This window comes from Neodiprion fabricii, chromosome 6 (assembly GCF_021155785.1).
Source record: "Neodiprion fabricii isolate iyNeoFabr1 chromosome 6, iyNeoFabr1.1, whole genome shotgun sequence".
NCBI lineage: Eukaryota > Metazoa > Arthropoda > Insecta > Hymenoptera > Diprionidae > Neodiprion > Neodiprion fabricii.
In genome coordinates, this window is record NC_060244.1 from 8,571,890 (window position 1) to 8,589,180 (window position 17,291).

General features: G+C 39.6%; 1 protein-coding gene across 1 annotated transcript in view; it reads left to right on the forward strand.

Moving 5' to 3' along the window:
• Positions 1 to 17,291, forward strand: part of LOC124184619 (brain tumor protein) — a 154,718-nt gene that overhangs the window by 26,688 nt on the left and 110,739 nt on the right. The window contains exon 2 of the mRNA XM_046574543.1: positions 3,510 to 3,565. The gene's annotated coding sequence lies outside the window, so the exon portion shown is untranslated. The remainder of the gene's footprint in view (positions 1 to 3,509; positions 3,566 to 17,291) is intronic.

Genomic DNA, 17,291 nt, shown 5'->3' on the forward strand with positions numbered 1-17,291 from the left:
GATGTTTTATCCATAATTAAGCCAAATTGCATTAATCAACGTCGTATACAAGTTTTAATACGTTCGAGTCATATTTCGTTTATATTGTTCAGTACAATTGTCAAAATTGATGACAACTGTCTCTTTTCGAACAGCAAGAAAATCGGACTAATCCATATTTTTTGAGAATCCTTTTTTTTTTCATGCCAATGCAGTTGCGTTTGAAATTTAACTACAACAGTGTTTGAATCCGCGGAGGAAAACAAATATTACCACTTTTTCGAAGGTAATCTGAATTTTCAATTATCTCCGTAAATTCTGCCAAATTTACAAATCGAAGAAACAAATTTTTATCCAATACAAATTTATCAAAATTATTCTCTCATAATTTTGAATAAAATTTACACCATTTTCATGGCTTCAGTTTCGAATTATAGATGCGTCAAAAATACCGTAAAAAAACGTGCAACAAATTTGATCCGATCTAGTTTCCTTTTTATTTTTCATTATCGAATCGTTAAATCGAGCAGTTATTTACACGTAATATTTTTATTGGATTCTCCGCATATTTTTCGAATGCCAAAAATAAGGAAAGGAACAAAACACAATACGCGAGGCTAATCAGAGGGCAGAATGTAGAGTATAAAACCGAGCGAAGCGTACCCGCAACGAGTAGTTCCTTTGTTCCGAATGCGTTGGCCCTTAAATCCACATCCGCAGTATGTGAGCGCGCATATAATTTCTTTCCAAGTGACGAGGCGAGGGCTGCTCGGTTGAATTGGCTCCATTGTAAAAGGTGGAAGTCGTAGTCGCGTGCTTTGAGCCACTGTACCTTATACACAGCAAATGGAAATTAATTTAAGAAATGTACGTTAGTTGGAGCCTCCCTCTCTCTCTCTCTCTCTCTCTTCCTCTTTTCCTCCGAGACCTGAGCAGTAGTCCTTGACTCTGCAGCGATGGATGGGCTGGCAAATAGAGAAAAGGAGAGCTTTTCACCGAAAGCTTTCGACCTCGCTTATCCTGATTCCGACCTAATTGCGTTCCCGCAAGCTGTCTCCTCGCAATTCGAGATGAAGTCTTAATTGCTGTGCAACGATGCCTTATTCGGTAACAATGAAAAAAAAAAAAGGTAATAAAAAATAAAACAAAATAGAAAAAACCGGTGGCAAGGAAAATTTAAATGTGGGTCAAAGTTACGCGGATTCAACGCTGGAGCGTTATAACGTATCAAGCAATTGCGGAAAGTTCATGAGAAAAAAATATATCACATACGACAACATCGATGCGACGGTGAAATTAAACCAGATCTTTTCTTACGTGTTCTGCATTTTTTTTTTTTTTGCTTTGAAATGAATAAATAATAAATGAATCATTTTTATGTTGAACGGATTTGAATGAGACAGCCGCTTAGAAACTTGAAATTTTCAAATTCGTATTATAATTGAAGCGAAATATGAGGTGCAAATTTTTGATTTAAACTGTGAATCTAGAAAATTGGTGACTCTAGAAAAACGTTTCTCAAAAATGCTCAAAAATTGAAATAAATAACGAATAACAATTTTTCTGAAACAAATCTTCGCTCACGTCTATTTCTGTAACATGACAATATTACAACATCGCCGTATCTCACGATAATAAAATTCTATTGACGTAACCGATTACCAATCGATTAGTTCTCGAATTACGGAAGTGCGAAACTGATGCCGCGCCTCGTTTAATCGAGGAATGGCAATTTGCTGTGACTGGCTTTCTACTTGTGTGCTACATGATTGCTGCAAGGTCAATACGAACAAGGAACTTGGGACTAACGATCGAGATATTTTAATAGGGAATAAAAGAGAGGGGGGAAAATCCGGCAGTATGGAATTTACAACGGTGGGAAAAAATCATTCCACTTTTAGTCTTTTATTCCCCGGAAATACGCACGGTTTAATTTATAACCGTCAAGGCATTGAACTTCCCGCGAACGAGAGAACTGAATTTGGTATATATTGTAACAAAGGTACCCCTTCACCCTTTATAATTAAACAAGGGAATCTTAGCCCTTCAAGATAAAAGCATGTTACGATTAGATGAATTACTTGATTATATATATAAGTAAGGTATAAATAAGAATATAACGTGATTTATTCGCAGGAAATAGTTACAAAAATCATTTTCATTTTTTCTCTAGCCGTTGTTAATTTGCAACGCTTTGTACCTTCAAAGTAACGCACATTGTCAGAATTTGAAAAATTTCTGGTTAAAGGCAGCATTTTAAACACGCAGGATATATTGTTGCTAAGGTATTTGACAGTTTGGACAAGATTCGGGTGGAACACTCGGATTTTTATGTACAATGAATTAATATGATTTTCCATTCCAAAAAATCCAGAAAGACGTTGCATCTATAAAAGTTATACTAATTTCACTAGTTGTTGACGAAATATACGAATAAATAGATTAAATGAGAGACAAATTATTTCCGACATTGGAGACGACAATTTTTTTCCACTCATATTTGTCGTTTTATAAGTTCGCAGTTTTTTCACACTGAAACACTTCATGATCGGAGAAAAGTAATCAAAGGAGAATAAATCGTTAAATCAAATCTGAGTGCATTTTAGAAATAGAACAAGTACGTGTAAGAAAAAATTGATACCAGACTCGAGATATTCAGGGTTGAACATTCGTTTTTGAGTGTAGCGAAATGTCCCACATATATCAACGGTTATCAAACATATGTAAAGCAGCCTGTACAAAACGCGTATGAATAGATTCTTTGCCAATTAACACGTATTTATCAATCGGAATGTCAACGTGACACGAACCAAACATCGCTAATTGGCCCCAGAAGCCCGCGGCTATAGCTCGATAGGACAAAAACATTTTATCCAAATGCATCAAAAGCCAATGAAAGACAAGAATTCGAATGTTTCTCTATTTATCTCATTCGTAGTGCAGTAAGAATGACGAACTCAAGAAGTATTTTTGGTCCTAATTAATCCCAAGCCACTTCACTTATTATTTAATCGTCTTTTAGTGCTGATGAAAAACTGTTGCAAAATAAATTGAATTGGAAAATTGCAACGTGAAATAAATAACTCCGTAACACACGTCCGCATAATTCGATACATCGTACCGATGTACGTCAAATTTATTCGTTAGTATTGTTAAATCTTTTGACGTAAATGTATTCAGTGACAAAATGTTTTATCGTAAAAACACGCAAAGCAAAATCCGATGCGACGTGTTATAGATAGGTATATACTGTAGTAAATAATTTAAGCGGGTAAAAAATTTCTTACAACAAAGGAAATGAAAGAGATGTATAATAATTACGGATTCATAGAATATAAAGATATTCGGTACTGGAAATTCGAATTATTATGTTCAATTTAACATTTGATTTCGTTAGGCAGAGTTTCAGATTTACAAATTCGACGTAATCATTCCCAGCAACGTATGTATCTTGAATATTAAACGTTTAAAATCAGACGCTGCAATTTGCAAGAGTAACGAATAATTATGCGATTGAAATTTGTTCGCAGAATCGAAAGTGATCAAAGCAAGGGATGTTGTAAAGGAAGAGGCCGCCGCAGTACAGGTAATTAAAAAATAATTAATTGCATCGACAGTCGCCGACCGTTTCATTTTCCTCTTTCACCGTTGATCCTTTGGAGGACTGACATCAATATGCGAGTATAATGTGCGAATTTTCACGGTCTCAAAAGACAGTTCCAATTACCGACACGCGGTTCCTCAGAGCGCCTTAATTTGCTAACTTATCGGAAATGGAGCAGAGCATAAAAGCGTCAAAGGACAATTCGATAGACTTCGATTTACGCGATTGAGAATAACGAACGAGTTCCGGAATTTTATTCGCTCGTGCACTAATACTCGACGTTGAAAATATTTAAATCAACGAAAACTTCGGACGGGTATCTGAATTCAAATGGGGTGCAGAAGGAGTTACGGAAGTATGAGAAATCACCCTAATTTAGCAAAATTCAACGCGAAGGGGTTCGCTCAAATTAGCAATTCTGAATTTCCTAATGATTCGCTTGATTCGTAAGACTCTTTTTGACGGTGAAATTAATTTCTGAGAAGTAATTAAACTGCAATGTTTAAATATACCTGCAGTCAATTACAGATTTTATTTCATCACTGGAAAGTGTCAAGAGATATTTTTTAGTTTCGATATATACTAGCTTATTATTTATTCAAAATGTACGCAGATTGGATTTTTCATAGTATATCAATTGAATGTTATTTCAAAAGCGTTAAATCGAAAAGCCAAAGTTACTTCGAACTTTCTGGAACTGGACTGAAAGAAAATAAATTTCATAATTTAATTCTGTTTAAAACAAATTTTGAACAATTAAACGAGCTTCCAATGCAAAACAGTTTTATGTAGTACACTTGAGTTTATAAATATCACCTAGTTTCGGTAATTCACTTTATCTTGTATTTAATGAATGCAGTGAGAAATTAAGACGTTAACGAGTCTTGTATGAAGTAATTAATCTAAACTTACTTACGATTAGATTGAATTAGATCAGGGATCTGTAAAATGATGAATCTTGGCTGAATTTCAATCGTCATCGCCGAATTAATCATCCACCAAATCATTCCCAATTTTCCGAGCCTGTACACGTACGCAGAGAAAGCTGAAGATTTACGAGCCTTTTCCTTGTTTCTTCTTGTTCTTATGTTATTTTTATTTTTTCCGAGCTTCTTTCGCCAGTAATAATTCAGTGCCGTCTGAGAGAAAATAGAAGGCACGCCACGAGCCAAGACAGAGCGAAAAATTTGCCATCGTAAAAGTTCTTTATTGTTCAATCATGCTCAAAGAAAGCCCTCAGCGCGATGAGAAACCGTGAAATTTTCATATCATGTTTGTACGCGACTAACGAGCTCGGGATAAAAACTTTCCATGTACCTGAGCTATGAGAAAACTGTGTGTAATTAAACAAAGTAAACAAAAAGAGGGAAAGAGAGGAAAAGAACGAAGAATAAAAATGAAAAACAAGGCGAATGCTAGAAGATTAATTCGTCGGTTTGACCTGCAACGACGGGGATAAGCAATTTCTAGTTTTTACCGTGGCACCAATTGTTGAAAGAAATTATTTCGTTCGTAGTAAAGATTTCGGCTCATTTACATTTTCACTTGATATTCCAACGTTTACAGGCTGTCTCATTTTAATCAATCCGGTCAAATATCTCGAAAACCCCAAAGTGTAAAAAATTTTTTAGACGAAAGTTGTGAGTTTCGAAGAGACAAAGAAAACGAAAGTGTCAGATTTTCCGTAAGTGGACCCGCCAAGATCAGACAAAGGTCAACTTGGTCGTTTTAAACGGAACAGTAAATTTTTTCCATCGGCATCTGAAAGTGCATCAAATTTTTCATTGTGAGTCACTTTTGGTTTTCGAAATATTTGACTGGATTGATTAAAATTAGGCATCCTGTATATCTCGTAAAAATTGGATCATTTCTCATAATAGCCACAGCAATTGCTTATAGCAGAAATTTTTTGTAATGAACAAACATTTAAATATATTCCGTCCGATTTAATTTGCATAATTTTCAGACGAAATTATCGAATTTCCAGAAGAAAGATATTATGAATTTTTAACAAACTATTTGTCTTCAATTCTATACTTCCATTCTTATTTGATGTAGCAAAAAGTTATCGTATTGTATTAATTCCGAAATTTTTCGTCCGTTTTCCGCTTTAAAGAAAACTCGATCAAATCATTTTCCAACTTGTCATCGGAGAGTGACGTCCCGCTTCATATCCAAATTCGTTCAAAAATGCCGTTGAAAAATTCGTAAATCGATCCTTTTGACGGAACAACATTTTTCAATCCATGGAAATCTGCTTAAGTTTTAATACGAGAAGAGAAAAGACCTGTTCCATTGCGGCAAGTATACCAATCGAATGTGACAAAACGAGTCATTTTTCTATGAATAAAAAAGAATCAAACTCGGTTCAAAGGAACAGCGATAAATTCACTAATTTTCACTGACAATAGTAAATTTTTCCCGCCAGATATATATTCGCTGAACTTGAAACGAGCAAAACTACAACGTGCAAGTTTTCCGGCAAATCCGAGTTGCGACGATGATTTTTAACCGTGAAACCAGCCTCCACACCGTCGGTGTATCAAAATCCGCAAAAGTATCCACGGTTCGGCGTCAAGCACCGGAAGTTCGCGAATTGCTTTGCTAAAAATGGGCACCCGGAGGTGGGTAGCTGGTGCGTGGCTAATGCAAGGTGCGCTGACCCGGAGTGATTCTAACAACCTTCTATATATAAATCTCGACGGTGCGTGATCGCGTCCGCGGTTTTCCTCGTGCGTTGTTAACTACCTGAAGTTGGTTAGGCACTCCGGGTTCTGGACGATGGGCGTTCAATTACGCGACGATAAAACGTCTTCGTCTTACCTGAGCCGATCGGTAACGTAGGAATCTGCGGTGCTTTCCCCCGAAGTAACATTGCCGGATCTGCTTACTCTCGATCCGCCAATCACGAGCGGACGATAATGCAATAACTGACATCGTCGAGCCAAGAGAGCGACTTATTACAGCTTCGGTTTAACGGCCGAATAAATTGAGACGAGACGCCGATGCTGGGAACTCCACGCGAAGGTCAACCGTTGGGAAAGATCACGAGTGGTCGAGTTGGTTTCTTTCAAAGGTCCGGGTTTCGTCTGGCGTGGTATTTGAAGAAACCAATGGAAGAGTATTATTTTCTTTTCTTTTTTTTTGAATTTTAGAACGAGAACCGAAGAGAAATCCGTTCCATTTTTCACCAACGATCAAAAATTTGAATTTAAGGAGACTTAAACCTGTTCCGTACGATGAAGCGAATATTTCTAAAAAATCTTCCGCTCTATCCAAAACCATTCTACTTCAAGAATGCATGTTCAGCATTTTAACACACAGTGAAGCAAATAAAAAAAAAATAAATAAGTTTGGCAAACGAATAAATCGAGGGTCAAACTTGTGGGTAGAAAATATGAAAACCACTTTGAAGATGCTGCAAAATGTGCATCCTCAAGTCACCGATATTCTCTTATTTCTCAAGTCACCTCGGTTCTGGAATTTTTCGTTCCACGAGCCTGGATCGTTATAAATCTGTTCGATCGAAGAATTTGAAATTCGAACACATATCGGCTTAACCAGGAACTTTTTCACTATTTCTAAACGTGTTTTTCGTATTCAAGTATAATACGAGTCACTTGCTGATCCGTGCAAAACTGACGACAATGAGGGAGTGTGGAGGAAAGTTTTGGTGATAAAAAAACGAACGAAGAGATAAATCGAATACGGTATTACGTAGAGAAGGTTCCGTGATCGATATTGTTGTAGTACAAGTTTTACTGCGCCTAAGCGGGATAGTAATAACTTTCGTAAGTGCACGCTGCGAAAGTTCCTGTTCAACAATGTTACTCTGGACTTAATACCGCAATCATTGTAATCCCCTTAGAGTAAAAGCTCACTGTTCTTAACTCGATAGTTTCCTCACTGCGTGTTCCCGTGCAATCCTGAACCACGGAACAAATGGTAAAATTGCATAATTGAAAAGGCAAATCGTTTTTCCGTCGGATGTTTTTCTTTCTCTCGTTTCACGCGCGTCATTCTATTATCGCTATGAGATATGACTCGTTCCTGAAATAAACCCAAGGGGACTGAAGCGTGTAAGCTTTTCGTAATGAGACCGAGTCGAGATAGAATTCCCCAGACCAGTCCCTCTAAAACATCATCTCGTGTACCCTTCCTCTGGAATTAAGGTTCGCGGGCAGGTTAGACCGCACGAAATTGTCTGAAAAATAATGAAAACAATAACAGGCTGTTCTAAATAGCAGCCACGGATAATTAGCCCCGAGTATACGCAGTTCCACATAAGTACCAGGGAGCGCGCCTTAATTAAGGTAATTAAAATATTTCCTCGGCCGCAAAACGACGATCCGCACGAGGCCGCAAGAAATTAAACGATTTCGCGTACATAAGCTTCTTCCTTCGCGCTTCTCGTTCCGCAGGCGACGATACCGAGCATTTACATTTCAAAGCAAATAGATTTTCAATTACGTCAATTATCGGGAATGGCTCTTTGGTATTTCAATGTGTTTATCACGACGTAATCGTCACCTGTCATCGTGAAATATCTGAGGAATATAATCTTTCGTGACTTTAATTCGGGAAGCATTGGAACGGCACCATTTCACCAGAAACTGCATTTCAACGATTTATTGTTAATCCAGAATCACTTTACCACCACTGCCATGAGCTGATGATACAATTACAAGGAATGTCAATAATTATTCGCTTCAACATTGTTACCCGGTTTTTGACTGTAGCTGCTTAGTCTTGAATCGTTTAAAACGACCGTCGTAGCGGAAGCGATGTAGTCGGATTTTTACGTCGAATTTTATTTCACTTACCGACTAAACCGTCTTCTTAAAATACAAAACAATCGAGTCTTCTCCTGATCATACGAATGAAACGGCATGACCGGAAATCCTGTTCAAACCAAAAATCTGTCTCTGCGTGAGCTCGTTCGTGGATTCGATTGTCCAGGATTCGATATCTCGCACGGTATTCGACGCTTTATTTTTAGACAAGTTCGAGCAGCGAGCGATAGGAAGTGTCTGGAGTCGGGAATTTAAGTGCCGTCGTCCGATCACCACGCGCTTGTCTCTGACACACCAGCCATGCAGCATTCCGCAGAGGAATCAAGTGAATCATCACATTCTCGGAGATAAAGTCATACGGTCATTGATAATTGACCGAAGGTCAAGTGAGAGTTTCCTCAACATCCAGCTGCCGCAAGGCTCCAAGAGATTCAAGGCAACGAAACCTTTTTTCATCCGCGATACGAATGCGATTACGCGTCCAGGATGCCTCCCAATGCATACCCTCGACTGCATGGCAGTTCGTTCGATCCTCCTTCCGGTGCACCTAGAAAACAAATTCGCTGGACGAGCAGATCAAGCTTTGGCATGTATCATGCACCTTCGGCAAAAGGAACTTTATTCAACTCAATTTTTCTACTTACTATAACAAATGAAATTTTTCTCAGTGTACGTCTTGTAAATTCCACGAACAAATTTGGTTCTTTTCAATTTATGACGGCAGCTATTTTCCCAGTTTGCCTCTGCGCTTCACTCTGTGGCTATAATTTTTACTCCTTTTTGGGTGTACTCGTCTCACAACTATGGATATATGCATATTTCCATGTCATTTTTCGTCCATTCGTGAAGTGCCTTTTCATCGATGTCGCCAATCTTTTTACGGAACTCACGATACAGACTTCTCCCATTGCTGAACGAAGCCAGAGGTGACGAATCTTCCACTTTGTATGGAAAATGTGAAACATTTCAAGATCTTACACGGAAAGAGAGTCGAAGATGTCACAGGAAAGGTTCGCAGCTATTCCTTTGAAATGTGTTTGCTAAAAACGAACCCTGCAATCATTATCCAACACTTGCCCTTGCATGACTTCCAAGATGGCGGAGGGATTTATTTCTCGTGAGAAAGGGTCTTTCTGTCCCGACCGGAGCTGACCACTCTCGAACGGAAGTGTCGCACTGAAGCACGAGAAGTGGCGACTGGCGACAACCGCCGGAGCTGACCCATTTCTTTTATGGCTACCGCACGGTTCCGGACTCCTGGAGCGGCCCGGAAACCGCAGGATAAAAAGGGATGAATAAACGCTAGCACCGCCATACCGCATGCCGAGTCCGGTGTTCGATTAGCCATTTCTTTAGTCTTCGGGAGTCCTTTGGGAAATAGGCCATAGACATCTACACTGAGAAAAATTTCATTTGTTACCGTAACTAGAAAAGCTGAGTAAAACAGGTATCGTTTAAAAAACTGTTTGAATATATGGATGTTAAGGACTGATCTTTCTCCATCGCTATGATTCGTGGAGACTTTGGCGACTACTTTGAGCTGTAAAAATGATCTCTATCCATTACACATGCCGTATAGGCGCGTTGCGATTTCTTGTTGTGGGGAACGCTGCAGGTTTCCTTGGTGGAAAAACAAGAGGTTGGCATCATACTCGAAAATAAAGAGTTGAGAAAGAGGCATCGACCCTGGCGAGAGGAGCCGTTTATTTCTTAGGAGGCGTTGGAGTTGACGTCATATCGTAACATTAATTAACACTTAATTGAACGAGATACTCCACTGCCCACTCACGGACGGGATACGTTATACGCTCGGAGGTAATTCAAGCAGTTCTTTCACGGCTAGCGACGACTGCGTAAAGAAAAAATAAGACAAAAGGGGATAGAAAAAAAGCGCCAGAAGAGAGAAAAATTAAGTTCACCCGGCAATATTTTAGCGCAAATAATATAGAGAGGAGCGTTGCTTCGTACAGTGAATATAAACAAGGTCACGTAAAAAATCGAATTGAATTAACCAGATGACAGAATGATTTGTTATTTACGAACGTAGAAGAAAAGGAGACGGATTTGCACGTACAGTCATTCAAACTTCTGGTGACACGCGAGTGATGCGCGTTTCGTGCCGGGTTAAATATAAAAGCTGATTTTCAAGTTCAGTCAAGATCTTTGCAAGAGGTAACGGCACTCAGGCGACGATTCGGTAGTTTAATTTAACCCGCTTGCATTACACGATGAACAAAACCACAGATTTTCTGCATTCCGTTATTATGACGAGACCGTTGCAAACCGCTGTTTTCGGTACCAGGTATCATCATATTCGATTTCCCCTTTTCGTTAGCTGAATAAAAAAATTGAAGGATCGGATATTGATCGGAGATATAGAAGAAATTCGAAGCATTCGACAAAACATATTAGATGAAGGTCGTAAAGAAATTCGGTTCAATGTTCGTATCGCTGGATTAAAAATTATAACAATTGTAACATTCACGGTCTTCTTGATCCACAACTTTGTACAATCGTGTTTCATTATTTTATTTCTTTTTCTTTGATATCTTGGTGAATTTGTTTTATTTTATTTATTTTTATTTTATTTTTTTACATTGTCAACAATTACCGAGCCTCGATCGGCATAGCTTACAAATTACTTCATTGCCGCTGACGGAGTGCCGGTGATGCAGCGATGGGACTTTGTACTCCGTACAAAAAGATCACGAAAGCTTCCGAGTGAAGAGGATCAATGAACTCTAAATAGTTATATTACAGTCTCGGTCTTGTCGGTCAGAGTTGATTAGCCAAAATTAAGATCCGAAACCATTTCGTGACTGGAATATATATTTCATCTAAGTATACAACGCATGAAATTAACGTAAAGTAGAATAAGGCAGGACGGCAGTTTAATCCTCAAAAATTCTCTGAAGGTGTGGCAGTCCGAACAAGTTGCCAAACGTTTCGTGACCGTGGAGCCCGTTTCGCCTGACAAGAGAGATGAAACAGGAGATCAAAATCTATCCGCTCGAGCCAGCTGAGCGCCGGAGAGTTCGCTTGGAGAACATCACTTTGCCATCCAGGGTCAACCACTTGTGGAAGTCCAGATTCTCAGCCGCAGAACAACCGGGTTTTGTCGGACTCTTTTCAGCCCTTTGAAACACCGCGACCAAAGTTTTGCGGTTTTCTCAAGCCGCGGCAGTTTCCTCGGTAAGAAACTTTCCGTGTCCTTGTGGGAAACGCGCCGGCGCTAAATTAAAAACTGTTCGAGGACTCGCCGAAGGAAGAGAAAAAGAACGCGAACGACTTATGGGAAAATAATTGATTGCGGCTATCGATCGACTTATCAAACACCAAAAACCGTCGAAGGTGCAAAAAATTGAACGGATGCCTCGGAACAGATCTGCCGAGTCATCGCAGCAGCAACATAGTCGACTTAAGTCGTATAAATTCATCGCTGTGTCCGGGTAATAAGCGATTCGCGAAATCGTAGCAACTGACCTTCGGCAATGGTTATTAATAGAAACGTAGCTCGATGTCTCAATCGCTTGAAACCGTGTTTGTTAAGCGATTGTCAATCGCGTTTCTGCCCACTCGATTCTGCGGTCGCTTGTAATAATTCAGGCCAGCAAAACTGTAACGGAACGCGAGTTCTTGAGTCAGGAAATTCTGTGACACGTCTTTAACCGCTAGTGAATTGCGTTTTTTACACGATTTTTACATCTTTGGAAATGATGAAATCGTTGCCGTTGTGATCCAAGCCGTTGATCGCAATATTGGCCGACAGTCGAGCAATGGTTTGTGAAATCGTTTTGGCAAGGAAAATAATTGCACAACTATGCATCGAGGCTGCGAATTATCCTTCTGACTCAATGTACGAGAATAGTTGGAGAGATCCGATTGCAGCCAATGACGCTAAATATGTTTTCAGGGGTTTGCAGTGGAGCAAGATTTTATAAATAAAAAGTATAAAAAATAAAACGACTAAAATAAACAAACGTCATAAATTCTCGAAATATTTCTTCTTTATATCGACAGAAATTTTGATTTTACAAAAGTCAACAGTTGTAATGACTTCTGTATACAAGAAAAACTTTATACAGAAAAATTTTCAGTAACATCAAAAACAAGATTTATAATAACCCCTAACTGCCAGATTACGAATCTGAACTCGAAATTCGAAAATTCAAACCGGTGGATCAAATATGACGAGCAAACAAAAACAAGGAGAAGAAAAATTTTGAAAAAATTCTGTAACTAATATAGATCAGCATAGAATGCTTCTTTTCGTGAAAAAGTACGAATTTCGACGATTTGTTTACGTGTGCTATTTTTTCAATAAATAAACAAATAAATTTGATGTTTCATTCTTAGACCCAGATACGTTTCAGGGATCACGTGCAACGAAAAAACTCGGCAGTTGTTACCTAAAAAGTAGTTGAATAAATAAAAAAGTGGGACGCCGAGCGTTCCAACGTGAATTAAAGGGTTAAACGAACTTTATCGGTTACACCGACGTTTGGTAGCCTCGATTACGGAATCACCTCCTCACTACTAATCCTAAGTATACCGACATATTTATAGGCAAGAGGCGTATAACAGGTGAGACACGCGTACGACTAATCTCGTCGAGGCGATAAAGTCTCGGGCACTGTTCAGTGGGTTCTGGAATTTTTTTACCCCCGAGTTAATTAATCCGTTCCTAGTTCTAGGTCCAGTTTATCCAGTGGCAGCTCGTTCCGTATCCATTTCCCCGAGTCAGCTGCTTGGATTAGATTCGGCCGGCTGGAATCGGGCTTGCCAAGGAAAACGCGTCCTCCTCTCGGTATCTTCTCGAAGCGTTTATCTCTGCGGGCCTTTTCCTCCCGTCCCGATTCGCTCACCTGTCGAAACGCCCTTCGTCGATCAGCCACGGAGCTGATAGCTTCCGAGCAATCGATTTTCCATTTCCTGCTCAGTTCTGCGATCGCGTTTTACCTATTTCGCAATTATTTCGCACGAGGAAACTGTTCTGCCGCCTTGATACAGCGCTGGGATCCTGACGTAAACAAAGAAATTTTCCGACTCTTTGGTCAGCGTCAAACCGATAAGATGGACTGGGGGTGAAAATGATGTGGCGGAAAATATAAACGGGAATTGGGGTTCGGACTAACGATAAATTATAGCTTTTAAATTCTTACAATTATTAAAGGACCCCGAAATGTATGTCAACGATTTTCTTAAAGATCCGCGACATGTTGCAGTGTATTAAAAAATATCGAATACATTTTTTACAAGCCAATTGGACTGTTCAAGGTATAAAAACCACCTCTAAGGTTTACCCCTTAAAATACGAGTGCAACCTCCGTCAAAAGCTTTTACGTTATTATTGAAAAAGCTTAAGAAAAGAATTAATGGAAGTCTACTTTAAGGGTGGTTTTTAATTTATAAGCATTGTTGCTTGCGAGTGGGAGGAAAAAAAATTAAACAAACACCTAAATTAATCAGTGATTAGTATAAGTGGTTAAGTTAAGTTAGGTGAGTTCGGGTTACGAAAAAAGTCAAACACGCACCCCAATTAATGAGTAATTAGATTAAGTAGTTCGGGCAAGCATTTCTATCCTAAAAATCACTTCTCTCAACTTGATAAGTTTTTGCAACCTTTTACGATCTTCTCCGCACGTCTCTCTTGCCTTGCCTGCAATAGCCATATATGGTGATAATTTTCGCGGGAATCTAGTTAGCAATATTATAGTAACGGTCGGCCGGCTTTCCTATCGTTAATTTAACGGGTCCCCTGGGATATTTCGACTGCAGGATATTCGGCAGAGTTAATTAATGGGAAAAGTTAGATGACGTAATTCATAATTACACCAGAAGTTGTACGTGAAGCCCCATAAGCTCTCAATAAGATATCTTGGATGCCGGTGCTTCCTGGTTGACGCACCAGCCGCCACTTCCTAACGGTCGCATTCAAACTCCGAGACCTCCTCGACGCAGAAAGTAGAATAACCTCCATACCCACGCAGCGCGCCCGGCAAAGCTGATTAGCGAGTAACGCTAATTAATAACCCCTGCGGATTCCCATTGCGCTAACTAGCGCAGCCGTTTCTCGCAATTTACCAAAAATCCTCCGATCGAATTCCCTTTGATTCTTTTTTTCATCCCCAGCGTCGACTTGTCATCCGCATAATTAGAAAACAAACGACTGGTGAGATTCAAAGTTTGACAAACCATTTTTTTAATCAGTGTCCCGAGCCGGTAAAAGAAAAAGAAATATTACAAGTCACGATGGTTTGAAACGTGACTGCGTTGAGGTCAAAGCTCCACTATAACGTACCGTCGGAAGGATATAGATCTATATTTTGACCCACCTTTTGTACCGTATTTCTTTTTCCCTTTTGTTATCTTCTTTTTTTTTCTTTTTTACCTTGTCTTATTTTTATTCACGATACTTTATGCGGCAAAAATATATATTCCGCGATGCTGTGTCAATGAATAAATACATGAGATGCATTTTGCGAGAACTACGATCAGCATATGCATCGAGCTCCTCTTCTAGACTTTTCTGTCGCATGCATCCACGCTCTGGAATCAGCTGCACGTATATTCTAAGTGTATATTTAAATGAAAAATAAACAAACCTAGAAGAAAAACAATCTCGTGAAATTTTTTACATAATTTATTTATGTATTTTGCGTCAAAGTTACAGAATCGCTTTGCCGCGGGTGGAGCTGACTTATCGTACCAACTTCAGGTGCACTGATGATCGCGACGTCGCTAATGCATTCGCGAATTCTGCAGTCTCTCGGGTCTCCAAGGCCTCGGTAATGAATTCGAAAAAGTCGAAAAAGTCTTTCACGTTGAATCTGGAACACGTGCGACGTATCTCTCATGCTATCGTGCAATTTTTTATTCATAACCTGCGAACTGACACGCGTCGACGTATGGTCAATGTGTACGTTTCTAGATGTAGCCAACCATGTCCTTGGGTAACATACGTTCTCCACGTTCGACCGCGATGGTAATATTTGCGAATAAGTCGTGACTGCTGCGGTCCATCTTTGTGAATATCGCCGCGTGTTTGTGAAAATGAAATATTTATTGACGTCATTTGTGAACTTGGCGAGAAAACAATTATCAGTATTCTTTGACTGGCAAAAAGCACAAAGCTGTTTAGTAATAGGATAAAATTCTTTTCCGCTTCACATTTTGTCTGTCGGTGTATAATCCGTGACTTTTTCGTGTTCGAGTTTCCCTCGAGTGATTTTCATTGAACGCTTGCTTACTAATTGATCCGCGATTTTTATTTTCATTATCAGCTAGTGTACTGTAGAAAGAACATGAGCCAATTCACAAGCGAGTTACACTGGCGTTCAAAATGGTGATACTAAATTTTGGACTCGGTGACTCTATTCAGAAAATGATAAATCGTGTTGTTCGTTTGAAGAAGCGACTCTCTAGCTGCGATCAAATGCTTTTGAAGATGTTTTGAAACGGGGCAAGCGGAAAAAGAAAGAGCAGCTCACCGTCGAGGGGTATTTTCCAATGATAATAATGTCGCAATTGGGTGCGGCTTACCACTCGGACGACGGGAGGAGGAGACTCACTTTACTGATTGAACGAGCTTCGTCTGCCCGACCGTCTGGACAAACTATCTAAGAACTTCGAAGCGTCCATCAGATTAACACTCCGTGCACATATTGAGGTACAGTCACGCTTAAAAATGACCGTAAAAACTCTGTTTCTAATCCCGAAAAATAATGTATGTTAAAGAAGTCTTTCTGTCAACGAACTTCAACGATTCCACCTTTAACGTGAAATGTGTCCGTTCACGCTCCTCGCAAAAGACTTTATACTAACTCAACTGAAACATTTATACTCGATTTGCACCATCCATAGCACGTGGATCCGTTGTAGAAAGATACTTGTGTCGGGTCTGGTTTGTTCGGAAAGATTTACCCACGACCTATAAAACAATGGTTACTGCCGCTCAACGTGTGCCTGCCACCTTTTCTTCTTCGTTCCTCACCCACCATTTGTGTGCCGTTGCCTCTGTATTTCCATCGAAATAGAACGACCGATTTGGTACCCCTAACGAAGAGCGAAACACTCGCCGTTTTATTGTAAAATCACTAAGTCTCGTGCCTTTAATAGCACCCTGTACCAACCCTGTATCGTATTGAAATCTTTCTCTCTCTCTCGTTTTTCTCCGTTCATCTCGGCTATAAGCCTCTCGGCCGAGGCTTGACTGACGGCTTTTTCCGCACAGACGAGACTCAGGTTCAGTGACTCAAACGTTCGACGCAGCCATCCTAGTGTTTCCATTTCCCCCTCAGGCAGGAAATAATTTTTGTAAATGACGTGTAAACTTGTCAAGAAACTGAACTTTCCGGTCGATGCTAAACGAATTGGCTACAATGATCAAAAAACCGTTCTACTGCTTCGAACTGCGATCATTCTTCACTTGGAGATTAAATCATAGGCAGTACAAAGTTTCGTATTCTAACTATAGTATGCAGATGGATTCAAATTATCGAAAAAAAATGGACTATGTAAACCAGTTCTTCGTCATTTTCATCCTGCATGAATCCATTTTTCAGGCTGGGAATCAAAGGCGAGTCGATGCCATAAATAAATTCTAAGCGACTTGTTAGGTATCGTTAACTGTAACATGTATGTAATTACGAGTCTGCAGTGTAGAAATATTGTGTTTGGCATTCATTCATGTTGTACAATCTTCCACACTTCGTTTCATGCAGTTTCATTCGCTCCCCCTCGCAGCGCTTTTGATTTGACTTGCTCGCCAATAATCGAAATTTTAATATTCATAATGGCTTCTTCGGAGTCGGTTTTAAAGTGGATCGATTCTCGAGGAACCCATTCGAGTTCGATCCAAGCCTCGCTTGTCCTGAAAAGATCTAACTTGAAGCTAACCCCCCGGGCAAAATGTC